This window comes from Symphalangus syndactylus, chromosome 4 (genome assembly GCF_028878055.3).
Source record: "Symphalangus syndactylus isolate Jambi chromosome 4, NHGRI_mSymSyn1-v2.1_pri, whole genome shotgun sequence".
Lineage (NCBI taxonomy): Eukaryota > Metazoa > Chordata > Mammalia > Primates > Hylobatidae > Symphalangus > Symphalangus syndactylus.
This window is the reverse complement of record NC_072426.2, coordinates 144,959,746-144,974,000: the sequence shown is the minus strand read 5'-3', so window position 1 is coordinate 144,974,000 and position 14,255 is coordinate 144,959,746. Positions and strand designations below refer to the sequence as shown.

Genomic DNA, 14,255 nt, shown 5'->3' with positions numbered 1-14,255 from the left:
CCCTCTAAAGAATTTATATGTCTGCTTTCCAAATCATTTGAAAGCGTTCCTCCTCTAAATAATTTATATGTCTGCTTTCCAAATCATTTGAAAATCTCTACATGATAACAGTACTCATGCAAGGATAAAACACTTTTAAAACTTGCGAGCAGAAAAAAAGAATACTGGCATAATAAAGAATTCTAGAGTCCTCTATTCTTACAGTAGTCATTTATTCCTTTCTCTATGCTCACCCTCATAAATCTCTCATTTTTGCTAAATTTATTAACTAATATTTATCTATTTATCTAATATTCCCTTTTTTATCCTAATGTCTCCCAATTTAGGCGCATTGCTAATAATTCAACATTGAACTTCATTTTGATAAATAATGGCTGTTTGCACAGTTGGTTCTATCAAGGGCTAAGATAAAGTGTATTGGATGGTAAGGCATAGGAAGAGAAACTGTGTGTTCAAGTTCAAATGTCTGTATACATAAACTTGAAAATAATTTGAAATGTCTATGTTAATTTTTAAAGTTAAAGGTAATGCTTATATTTCCATGTTTCAAATGAAATCTCTCTGTGTCTGTTGACATTTATTCAAATATTGTGAGAAAAGTATTCTACGTAAATGTTCATCAAGATTGTGAAGTGGCAATTTTGGTCACTTTCCTCACAGTTTGTGACTGAGCTCTGCCAACATTATTTGGATCAAATTCAATTGTGTTTGTGGATCCAGTGGCTGACCATTTGCTCTCCAGATTTCTAGTGCTAATGCAGTTGAACAAAGAATTAGCCCCTGTACAAGGCAGCATCCTGGTCAGTAGCTTTTAAGTGGGAGGTGAGAAACTGCTGTGAAATCTTTGTAGAGGGAGAACAATGGGGCACCTGCTGCCCTATGTGCTGTCATGGCAACCTCTCACCCAAGGTGTTCTTACTATTTTGAGATGCAGGCATTTCCCATGGGGTTGGAACACCCTGGAAGGCATGTGAAAGAGTGTCTTTAGTTTTAATCCCAGTGTTTCATAATTTCTGTGTGAAAGTATTTGTTTTACTTGTTTTTAATTCTTTTTCAAGTGTAACGTTTAAAAATCTAGTATAATTCAAAAAAATTCAGGTTCCCATATTCCACTATCAGAACTCTTCCAACATTCTTTTGATATTATTGTGCTCTGATTTTTCCATACTAGAAAAAATGTCTACTAACATATCAATAAGATATCTAAGGTTGTTGTTATTATAGATTAAAGTTGCTTTTACATGCATAATGCATCCATCCATCACAATAAGCTGGTATTGGTATTAATCTGACAGAATATATTATTTTTGCTGAAATAAAACATCTTAATGTTAAATTAGAATTGTGCATATTGAAATGTCTTTTTGGTAGCTTCTTCAGACTTCCCGCTAAAATACCTATAAAGATATGAAGTGATCAAAATTCACAGTGATATGGAAAACCAAGACTTAGGAAAAAAAAAAACTACTAAAACCAGAATTGTGAAAAACTTTTGGCCGGATGCGGTGGCTCACGCCAGCACTTTGGGAGGCCGAGACGGGCGGATCACGAGGTCAGGAGATCAAGACCATCCTGGCTAACACGGTGAAACCCCGTCTCTACTAAAAATACAAAAAAATAGCAGGGCATGGTGGCGGGCGCCTGTAGTCCCAGCTACTCGGGAGGCTGAGGCAGGAGAATGGTGTGAACCCAGGAGGCGGAGCTTGCAGTGAGCTGAGATCGCCACTGCACTCCAGCCTGGGGAACAGAGCGAGGCTCCGTCTCAAAAAAAAAAAAAAGAAAAAAAAAAGAAAAGAAAAAAAAATATTTTACTAATTTCAAGTTGATGGATAGGAAGAACAATTTGGGAACCACACCATGCCATGCCCATTCCTGGAAAACCATCAGCCCAGCTTCATGAAAGTGAATAGAAAAGCCCAGACGGATCTGCAGAGAACTGGGGTAGAGCAGAGTGCTACCCTCCACCTGTTTATCCCACCCTTCCCCAGTCAGTGACTTAAACATTACAAAAAAGTTTCTCCAGCCATTTTCAGAATTAAACTCTTATTGATTATTAAACAAAATTATTACCTTCTAAGAGCCAGGCTCTTCTGGGAATAAATTATGTTCAGAAAAAAAAAAAAGTCTTTTGCAATGCATTCTGGTGTATGTAGCTCCCACAAATAAAGTGACATCAGTAGTTTTGAAGCAATAAAAGTTTTCTTTGCAGTGCAATATATGGAGTAGAGATTTTCATGTATACTTACGTTGAGTAAAGGAAATGACAATGGTTAGGATGATCTTATTGTAGTACTGTGGAATCAGTTGGATGAAAGGTTGTGTTTCACCGAACTCGGCTAGAAGCTGGAGATTTCCACTGGCATGTGAGATGAAGACTTGAGTAGGTAGTTATGCTAGCCCTGCTGAGACAAGAGCAACTGTGTTGGCAGGAACTGGCTTACCTTCAACTGAGAATGAATACAGGAAAAAAAGAACGTGTAAAATATAAATTAAGCAAAATACTAAGGTTTCAGCGGAAAAGTCGATTTGAAAAGTGTGTGTATGATTGCAAATTTGACTGTAATAAAAATCACCATATTGGTACATTTCATTATTCAGCTTAAGGTACTTTTTTTTTATTATTAGAAATCCGTTCGCTTATTTATCCGTATCTTTGACACTTAAAAAAATATGTTAATCTTAACTGGTTCCCAGCTCCCTTACCTTGTAATTGTGTAATCTTGAGAGCATTCATTTATTTTAATGTAGCTAACTATATGCCAGGGTTTAGATATACTAGCTAATTTAATATTCATTTAATATAAATATTAGTATTCATAATATTCATTTAGATATCTAGCTAATTTAACATTCATAAGCATTTGAAGTATTTTGAGATATACTAGCTAATTTAATCTTCGCAAATATTTGAAGTACTTTTCTATTTAACCTATGAACAAACGAAGGCACAGACATGATACGTAACTTGCGCAGGGTCACACAGCTAGTGAAAAGTGGAGTCTGGCTCCAAATTTCGGTGTAACAATGATGATACGCTGCTTCTTACATCAGTTATACTTATGTGTGTCATAGAGACTATGTGAGCATTGAAAAGGTACACAACTGTTGTGGGTTATATCTTGTTTACTGTAAATTTGCAATGAATGCTAGCTTTAAAAATAAACACATTTTAGAATAAAAACTTAATTTTAAAGTCAGCATAATATTACACGAGTGATAGAATAAAATTTATGTAAATGTAAGTGCAGCAAAACTAATTGAATGAGCTTTATCACAATATGTGATAGGAATATAGGTGATAGATGTGAATAAGCATGTGTGTATGTATATATACACACATTTGGAGTTTGTTTTCCTTCTAGATTTGTGACAAGTTGAATAGGGAGAGCTGGATTATTAAAGAAGATGGCCAGAGAATAATGCTTTTGACATTTAGTTTCTGTACAGACTTTTCTGTATATAATTAATAGAACTAATAGCATAAAATTTATTGTTTAGAATACATGAAATAACAAAGGAGTTGACGCTCCTGCTCTGCTCTCTGTTTTTTCTATCATCTATCTCTCCATCTATCATCTACCTACCTACCTACTTACCTATCTAATAACACATCTGAAACATTTTGTTGAACAATGAAAAAAATACACAAATAGATTGATAGGTGCATGAATGGAGTGGATAGATGAAGGATGGATGGATGGATGGATGGGTAGACCAAACTGAATTGTAAATTATTAAGTTTTTCTTTTTACCATGTCCTAATGTACACCTAAATAAAATGAAAAACTTCCAAATAGCAAATTGTATTTCTGAAAATATAAAATTACTCTATAAGTGTAAATCTTTTTTTTTTTTTTTGAGACGGAGTCTTGCTCTGTCGCCCAGGCTGGAGTACAGTGGCACGATCTCAGCTCACTGCCAACTCCACCTCCCGGGTTCAAGTGATTCTCCTGCCTCAGCCTCCCAAGTAACTGGGACTACAGGTGCCTGCCACCACGCCCGGCTAATTTTTTTTTGTATTTTTAGTAGAGACGGAGTTTCACCGTATTAGCCAGGATGGTCTCGATCTCATGACCTCGTGATCCGCCAAGTGTAAATCTTAAAGTAAGAGACATTTAAGTTAGAAAGAAAGTCCCAGGAAGGGCCTGAACTCTTTTTATTTTTAAATTATTTTTTGTGATATTCCAGTTGATACTTTGTTCCTATTATAAATCGACCATTTGTAATTATATAATTTTTGTGGCATACAAAGTGAGGTAATAATTAATCAACAAGATGTGAAATAATTAAAAATCAAACCAGCTAATATATTCATCACCTCAAATATGTAACATTTCTGTGATTAGAACCTTTGAAACTTACTCTCTTATCAATTTTGAAATTTACAGCTCTCTTACTATTAGCTATATTCACCAAATTGGGCAATAGAACCTCCAAAAAGGGGGAAAAAAAACACCATGTTCCTCTTGTCTAGGATTTTGTACCTTTTGAGCATCATCTCTCCATTCTCCCACCCGCAGCCTCTAAAACCATCATTCTACTCTCTGCTTCTATTAGTTAAATTATTTTTGATTCCACACATTCTCAAGAGGAAGACATACAAATGCCCTATGGATACATGAAAATAATCCTCAACATTGCTAATCATCAGAGAAATGCAAATGAAAACCACAATGAGATACCATATTACACCTGTTAGAATGGCTTTTATCAAAAATGCAAAAGGTAATAAGTTTTGGTGAGGGTGTGGAGAAAAGGGAATCTGATACACTGTTGGTGTAAATGTAAATTAGCACAGCCATTCTGGAAAATGATACAGAGGTCCCTCAAAAAACTAACAATATAGAATGTAATAGTTTTTATTAATATGTGGGAATACTTATGTGACTATTCATGTAGAAGAAAGATTCTTTAGTTGTTCCCAAAATAAGTCAACCAGATAGAAACTGGGAGCAGTAAGATTCTCTCATTTGAGGAAATATTTCGGTCTTTTATCACTAGGGACTTAGGCATTCATCGAATGAATGATCTCTTGTCAGGAATATGGTAGAACTACCAGGTACTTGTGGTGGCTGAACTTTAAGTTTCCTTTAAATGTTGTCATCCTATAGTTCTGTAAGAAAATGGAGAAGGTGAGAAAACATGTTCTGGTCACTCCCAGACTCATTACTTGTATTTTTGGCTTCATTGTCCTCTGCTACTGTACTTTGTCAGGAATTACAAAGACTTTTACCGCAGATAATCCAACATCTTAAATCTGGAATACAATTGAGATATTATTCAACCAACCACTTTATTTAATAGCGAAAAATGCTTGGAAAATTTTATTTTCAAAAATTAATCAGCAAGTGACCAATTCATGAATAGAGTCTATGTATCCTGCGTGTCTGTGATTTTCATTCTGTTCTGCTCCTGGCTAAAAGCCGTTTCTGACTCTGTTCATGACACCTTCATATGATGCCTAGAAGTGCAAAAGTTATCTTGGCTCCCTTTAGTTAAAAAGCAAAAGGTTTAAATGGTAGGAATAAAAAGAGGATAAAGATGAGCAAATACGTGAGCTATCAGATCAATTGTACATGGTTCACTGCATGTCATGAGAAAAAGGAAGACTCAAGCCTGATTCGAATTTCTGGTTTGTGTAGTGAAATTTAGAATTAGGGGAAGAATAGTAGGACGAATTTCACGAAATATTTTAAGGGCACATGAGGATGGTCATTCTGGATGTATTTAGTTTAAAATGTTGATGAAAAAATCCAAATCAGGTTATCATGTTGTGGTTTAAATAGATGAATCTGAAACTCATGGTGGAAACTAGCTTTGGAAGTAATTGTTTGATAGCTATAAGCATATCAATAATAGGAAAAACTATGGGTCCAGCCCTGACTACCCCAGAAAAGTAGCATGGAGGGAGAAGAACAGTGGATTGAAAACCTGGGGAACTCTCTTAGTAGGGGGCAAGTGGAAGAAATTTTTCTCTCTGCTGATGTTTTCTTTCACGTGGAAGGAGTTCTTCTGGCCTAGCACTCCCTCCTCTTTCTGCCCTCTTCACTCTTCCTTCATCAGATTGGTGACTTTGGAAAGAGAAGTGAGTAAGATGTTTGGTCTCTTTTTCTCTTTCTTTTGGGTGCAAGACTAGCTGTAAAGGACATATATTTTGTCCTGTTCTATGCATGGGATGGCAGAGTCCTGACTGTACAGGCAGTGTCTACTGATAAGAAGCCACACCTTCCAAGACTACATTTATCAGTAATAAATGTTTGATTGTTTTTCTTATGTCTGCTTGAAACTTAATATTTTTTGTCACAACAGTGTCATAATTTAGAAAAGATAGAGTAGGGCAATTGCTATGTTATATATATATATAAAAAGAGGCCGGCGCGGTGGCTCACGCCTGTAATCCCAGTACTTTGGGAGGCCGAGGCGGGTGGATCACGAGGTCAGGAGATCGAGACCATCCTGGCTAACACGGTGAAACCCCGTCTCTACTAAAAATACAAAAAATTAGCCGGGCATGGTGGCGGGCGCCTGTAGTCCCAGCTACATGCGAGGCTGAGGCAGGAGAATGGCGTGAACCCGGGAGGCGGAGCTTGCAGTGAGCCGAGATTGCGCCACTGCACTCCGCACTCCAGCCTGGGCGACAGAGCGAGACTCCGTCTCAAAAAAAAAAAAAAGAAAGAAAAGCCTAAGTAAATTTTCTTATAACTAGAAAATTGATACTGTCCAAAATTACTTAAAATTCAAAGTCAGAAAGTCAAAATATTGATAAATACTACTAAATACAAGTTTAATAAATGTCTAAAAATAACGTCAAAAGACAAACTAGGAAATGATTATAGCAACTGTATCACAGAAAATGCACCAATATATCTAATAGGAAAATACATGAAGAGAAGTCTCATGAGAAAATAAAAGAAAATTTGAAAGAGAAAGTTCACATAAAAAGAGACAAATAACTCTTGATTATAAAAACTAAATCCAAATGGGGTCTCACTATGTTACCCAGACTTGCCTCAATCTCCTGGGCTCAAGTCATTCTCCCGCCTCAGCCTCCTAAGTAGTTGGGACTACAGGCACACACTGTCACGCCAGACTCAAACTGGCTTTTAATGAGAAAATGAAAATTAAGTGTGTGCGATGATACCATGTGTCACTTACTGAATTTAAACAATATACATTTTAATTTGAAATAACTTTTCATCTAAAAAGTGCAAGTAAATTAAAAATAACTTTTGTTCTGAACCATTTCAGAATAAGTGTCTAATCTGTTGCCTCATTATCCCTTGATACTTTAGTATGTATGTCCCATAAAGACCTTCTCCTATATAACAGTAATGCATGAATCAAATCAGGAAACTGACATTGATAAATTACTGCCATCAAATTATCAGAAGATCCTTTGAATTTTCATCAAATGTGTCAATAATGTTAACTATGTAGTAAAAATAAAAAAGAAAGTCCTGTTCACAATCACATGTGTGACTAGTTGTCATGTCCCTGTAGGCACTTTCATTCTGAAACAGTTTCTCATTCTTTTTCTGATTTTTATCATCCTGATAATTTATAAGTTACAAGTTAGGTATTTTGTAGAATATCTCTGATTTGGCTTAATGATGTTTTCTCACAAGTGCATTGAGGTTATTCATCATTATCAGGAATATCACAGAAGAGGTGCTGTTTTCTTTTCATCCCATCTTACTAGATGGTACATGATTTGATTTGTGCCATTATTGGTTATATTAACTTTGATCACCTAAGATGGTTTCTGTGAGGATTTTCATTTGTGAATTAACTCTTTGAAATAATGTCAATATTTGTTCTCATTTAAAATTGAAGCTTTCAATTTACTTATTAAGCATAAATATGGATTCATGGATTTCTATTTTATTCAAAGAATTAAAACATATTATTCTCATTCTTTGCTTTGTACACAAATTGTCCCAGGTTTCTCTAGTTCTTTAAGACATACTCCATTTTTTTGTTGTTTTTTTGACATGCGCCTGTGTTTTGAGCACATTTTTATTTTCTATCTCAAAGTGTTTCCATACTTATTTTGTCTTTTCTCTTCTCCAGTTTAGAAGCAGCCATTTCCCCAAGAATCAGACATATTTAGAAACCAAGATAAATGTGCTAGCTGTGCTGCTAGGTATTGAGGTGTCACTAATTCTAGGCCCTCTGACTGAACAGAGCTAAGGAATATATTTATTCGTACACACACAGAGACATACAAATTTGAACCTTTATTTATTTGTATATCTGTTCTTGTTTTCTAAAATCATGAATGTTCTAATTCAACACCAGGAGATTTATTCTAGATTTTCCCTGTCAATGTTTGTAAATGAGAAACCTTCTCTCGTTATTCTTAGTATCTGTACCTATTTGATCAATTGCCCTGATGTAAATAATTTGACATTGCCACACCGTCGTGTCTCTTGCACAGCTGTTCTACTTAACACATCATGGTCAGAAAATCCTGGTATGACGGCCCTACTCAATAGTCTCAGACACTGACAATCTCACTGAGTCTGGCCTGAATATTGATACCTCTCTCAATCTGTTGTCTTCATATGACTTGCACTGGGTCATCCTCTTCATGGAAGTCCTTCCCCTCACTCAGCTCTGACTCCACGCTAGGTGGCTCTCCCATGTGAACCTGTTTTCCATTCTGCCTGGGCTCTCATCATTCTGGGCCATCACAGCTCCCCGTCACCCAACCAGATGTGGATGCCCACCTAACCCTGACAGAATGGCTTTAGAATCTAAGTGTTCAAGAAAAGAAGAAAACTAAACAAGGTGAAGTCAGGAGCAGGAGAGGGAGAAAAGGAAGAGTAAGTGTCAGAATTTGCAGTATCAAAAATAAGTATGAGAGAAAGACTTCATTATAGTATGTAATTTACTTATATAGAGTTTGATTTTAAAAGTTAAAATTACAAATCCTGACCCATACTCTAGAATTCTGGTAAAGCAATGGCTTCAGAGATATAGTATATGTATCATGCAATGACTACGGAATTCTTCTTGTAGTATTATTACTCAAATATCATGCTAATTATTCATAGAAAAAGGTTGATATAGTTTCCTTCATCCTCTTCTTTTTCACCTTCTCTTCGAAACTGGTCTTCTTTAAACATTTTCTGATTTTCTCCCTTAAAATTTGTATTTAGGTTTAATTTATTGTTAACAATGACCTAACATGTAAAACTGGTGCTAAATGTATTTACTCAAGTATCAATCTATTGATTCAACAGTTGCAAGGCCAAGAGTAAACTAGCCTAGAACAAATCTAAAATCTCCAAGTGTGTCCTTTCAATTGCTATTTGAGAGAAATTTAAGAAAATCAATCTTGAGAAAAAAAACAAGTAAATAACTTTACTTTCTTAGAAGTGTTTAAAGGGGTATTGAAGAACTCTTCAAGGCACATTAGTTTTCTACTTAGAAAGTAGATTTGATTGTTTGTAAATGTAGGTTTTTATATTCTCTCAACAACACAAGATTTCTGGATTATGTGGTTGCATCTTGGAGAGTAAAAAATAAAACTGGTCTATAGTTTACTCAGGAGAATAAATCTAAGTTCTAAGCAGTAACTAAGCAGTGCTATCAGAAAATCTTCCACCCCAATACTTTAAGAAATAATATGAAGGCAATGGCAGAAAAAACAATGAATGGAAAGTTTAAAAATAGTATCTAAGACACACACTAAATGCCAGATGTTGATGATTGCTTCATCAAATATGATGAATATTTTTGATGTTTAATTTTGCTTATTTTCTTTATTCTAAGAATTAGGAAGTCAATCTTTTATTTAAAAAAAGAAATATTTAATCAGAACAAATATAAATGTCCATGTCCTATCATAACTTGTTCAAGAGCTGAATGAAATGAAATGAAATGTATATTACTTCCGCTCTATGAACTCCTCTTAGCTATCTCATAGACTTGTTATAAAGATTAAATAACTTCCATATATGGAACATATATAATATAATTGTATATGTATATAACATATAATTATATAGGATGTATATAATTCTTATATATATGGGTGATATATATATATTGCTATATATATTGCCATATATATATATATAAAGTATTGGGGTGGAAGGTTTTCTGATAGCACTGCTTAGTTACTGCTTAGAACTTAGATTTATTCTCCTGAGTAAACATATATATATATATTGCACTTAGAACAGTGCTGGGGTGCTGGGGCAGGACAAGCATTGTCTATTATTATCTTCCCTGTCAAAACAGCTGACTTCTGCCTTTCATTTTATTTTCTTTCCTTTGGCAAATACAAATTTTCCAACTGCCCAGTACCCTACAGCATAGTTGGTTCATCCTTCTGGATTCCAATAATTATCCCATTCAGAGTGAATTCTCAAAACGTTTAAAGTTTAAATAATATTGAAACACTAAAAGATGTAGACATTCGAAAGATTTTGGTGGTAAATGAAGCCACTCTGTTTTCTTGTGAAAACACCATGATTCAGGTGATGAATTCTTCTTCCCTTCCACCTGTTTCTTTCTTCTTCTCTTTCTTCTCCACGTTCTCTCACTCCACCTTCAAGAAATTCTTATAATTTTTCATTATGTCTCAAAAAATATTTTTGTCAGCTTGAAGACAAGACAGAGCCTGCTTTCTAATTGTGCTAGGCTTTAGGAAGAGCCTAGAAAAGAGGCTGAGATAATCTACAGGCTCATGTCCCGCAAAAGGGAGATGAAAACCAGTTCACAAGAGAGAACAAAGAACTGCCTGAATAACTAGGCTTTCTGTGAGTATGCAAAGTTTAGAAAAAGACATAGAAGCCAAAAACCAAGGCAGAGATACTTTTAAATATAGCCTAAATTAGTGCTTACATATAAAATTTGTTTGCATCCCTTCATCTAGGAAAGGTAGAAGTTGGCCTGGATAATTGGCCCTCTTCCCACTTTGGAATCCTATAATTATGTGATCATAAACATGCTAGTTTTTTATTAATTCTTAGCAAAGAAGACAGTAAGTCTAGCTCTGAAGCACAAAATTAATGTCATTATTACAAGCAGCATGGCCATAATTAAAGAAAAATTATAATCTTTCTTTCCCTTTGTAAAAAATTATAGATTGGGTGATGAAAAAATAGAAGATTAGCTTTTGAAAAGTCTTAGTACTGATCTATCCTGCAAATTTCAAATTAGAAGCTTTTGAATAATTTTGAATAGGGATATTTGAAAGTAGCCATTTTATAATAAAATGCTCTTGTCTTAATTAATGATAAAGTTAAACATTATTCCATTTTCTATCATACTGAGATGCTTAAAATCTTTAGAGCAATGGCATATAATGTAGATTTGATTGGATTATTTTGAATTCAAAAGTTACTAACTGAAACCCCCAAGGGAAAATTGTAATTTTAGTTATCCCTTGGGTCCAATTTTGTGTTTGTCTTACACACTAAACTTGATTGGTCTTGATGTTTAGCTAAGCAATTGTATGTGAGAAATAAATACTCAATGTCAAGCCAGAGAAACCATGACAAATCCATTAGTATTTATCTTTTGAAAATATTTGTTCACATAATTTTCTGTTTTATTGCTTTTCATTTTAGAATAAATTAAAATTAATATGAAAACTCCTTGAGAATGTGTAACAGTTCTTATCATTCGACTTCACATAGTCAATAAAAATTCTTGCAAATATATATGGCAATTTTATCATAGTCTTAGAAATATCTATGCAAACAATGACACTTGCTTACTCTTTTAATCACTAATTATATCTTGTCTCATTTTAAAATAAACAAGATGTAGGCAATCTCATGTAGAAGTTACATGAACCCATCAAGATAGTTGCCTCCTATTTTCTATTTATTTTGTATGTATATTTTACAGTGAGGTTCTTTGAAGTGAAGAATATTTCTTCTGTATTTACTAGAAACAATAAGATGCATATGCTAAGTATTGAGGAGAGTAAGAAGTCATTTTTAAATAATAGTACAGTTTTATTGCAATGAAGAGCTACAAAAGCCACCACATCCTCCTTGTTCCTACCTATCTCCACCAAACAAAAAGGATATGCTGAATTAGAATTTACAACAATGCACTTTTTAATATTAGACTTAGCATACAAAACCCTATGAAGAAGTAATAGGCCTTTATTTGAGCAGTTGAGATGGACTGAGATGAGATATAATTTTTAATACTCTATCCCTGTGGAATGCTGAGATTATATGTGGTTAAAAATTCAACTTTATGCAGTTGTGAATATCTAGACGTCTATCCTTGTATTTCCTTCTATCACATCAATAAGGATTGTTTTTAACTATTTCAAATCCAGGGCAACTCAAAATAGCACTATGCATCCATAACATTTACCTCTCTGTAGCAGAGGACCACACTTGAAATTGTATTCTGAAAGCAATCTTGGTTTGAAAAAATGACAATTCCATGTTGTCTGGCAGAAAATGACCCTCAATGAAATTAATACATTCATTGTCATATGACTTCTTATTGCAGAGGTTCATAAGTTTATCTTAATCATTTTGCTGTGGTTGACTAATCTAATGTTTTACAAATTTGAAATGCTTCTGTGAACACTTCTCTGATCTCTCCTGTGCATTTCTTAAGGCCATTCTTAATTTCATGCAAATTAAGGCAATGGACAGATTGGAATGAAGTGTTAGTGGTTTACATTTGTAAACCTTGTGGAAGCATTATTTGAATAAGCTGAAAAATTCTGGAATTTGGGCCTTCATGAAGATATTGCCTATTGATTGATTATAGGTATTTTTTTCTTTTTTGAGATGAATTTTCATTCTTCCTGTCCAGGCTGGAGTGCAGTGGTGCGATCTGAGCTTACTGCAACCTCTGCCTCCCGGGTTCAAGCGATTCTCCTCAGCCTCCTGAGTAGCTGGGATTACAGGTGCCTGCCACCATGCCTGGTTAATTTTTTGTATTTTTAGTAGAGATGGGGTTTCACCATATAGGCCAGGCTGGTCTCGAAACTCCTGACCTCAGGTAATCCACCCGCCTCAGCCTCTCAAAGTATTGGGATTACAGGTGTGAGCAACTGCTCCTGGCATGATTATTGGTTATTTTAAAAAAGATTTTCCCCTGATAATTGTTTTTGAGTCTTATTTTTGAAAGCATGAATTTATTTGACAATAAAATTTTAAGTTAGCAAATAAATTTTGTTCTTATAATCCTAGAAATTGATTATTGTCAAATAACCCTTTAAACAATATTCAGAAGACTCAAATGACTCCCACTTTTTTCTCTATGCGATTAAGTATTATTTCAGATACTATGGTTTCCAGAGGTCTAATTCTGGAGACACTGAGTATGCTATAATTTTTTTTCTTCGATTCTACGTGCAGAATGGAGATATCTTATTGACTGTTTATGTAGGTGTGTAAGACAGAAAAATAGTTACACCCCCATAAGTTGTCAACTTATCTTGTACAATATACTCTTCATGTCATAGATATTCAAATATATAACACAATAATACTTTGTTAGATATGAAATGACATGTAGATTTAATGAGCTTTTCTATTTTGTGCTCTATTGACCGCATTAATGTTGTTTGCTTTCTTAATGTGAAAAACATCGCGTGCGGATGTGCTTCTTTGGTTTCTGAGTGACACAATAATATAATCTTACATTCTATTGTATTTCCTTGAACTCACCAAAATGGTAAATGTGTTTCATTTAAAAGGAATCATCTTATGTCTTTCTAATTAGCTACATAGAAGTGATGATGAATCGTTTTAATATCACATGTTCTAAAACTGAAACAATCCATAATTACTCATTACATTTCCTAAAACCCTTTTATTTTCTCAGTGGTACATGAAAGAATTCTTCATAGTATATTGGTGAAACCCTTTAGTTTTAATAATCATATTTATTTTAATAATCACATTAATTTTATGTATGCATGGAAAATATAACTTGTACAAAATACTAATGACTAAATTGATGTTAATATTTAGGACAAATCTATGAAAAAGTGGTTCATTTAAGATTGATTAAAAGAAAAACATTAAGTAAACTAGTGGTACGCATTCGAATTGTATGTGAAAACATTTTTGAAGATAAAATGAAAATAACAGAAACTTGAAAAATCACTGAACTAAATAAAAAAAGATTTTGGAAGATAAATGTAATATTCTAATGAATGCAATATTGGCCTTACCAGATTATTAAGTTTTAAAGTGTTTTGGTCAAGATTAATCAGAATTAATGGTAAACTGTATGAACTATTAACTATAATTTAGAAA

General features: G+C 34.1%; 1 long non-coding RNA gene across 1 annotated transcript in view; it reads right to left on the bottom strand.

Annotated features, from left to right (window-relative positions):
- Positions 1-4,847: 4,847 nt before the first annotated feature.
- LOC129480350 (uncharacterized) overlaps positions 4,848-14,255 on the bottom strand; it is a 65,433-nt gene continuing 56,025 nt past the window's right edge. Inside the window, exon 2 of the long non-coding RNA XR_008657004.2 lies at positions 4,848-5,113. This is a non-coding gene — a long non-coding RNA (uncharacterized lncRNA). The remainder of the gene's footprint in view (positions 5,114-14,255) is intronic.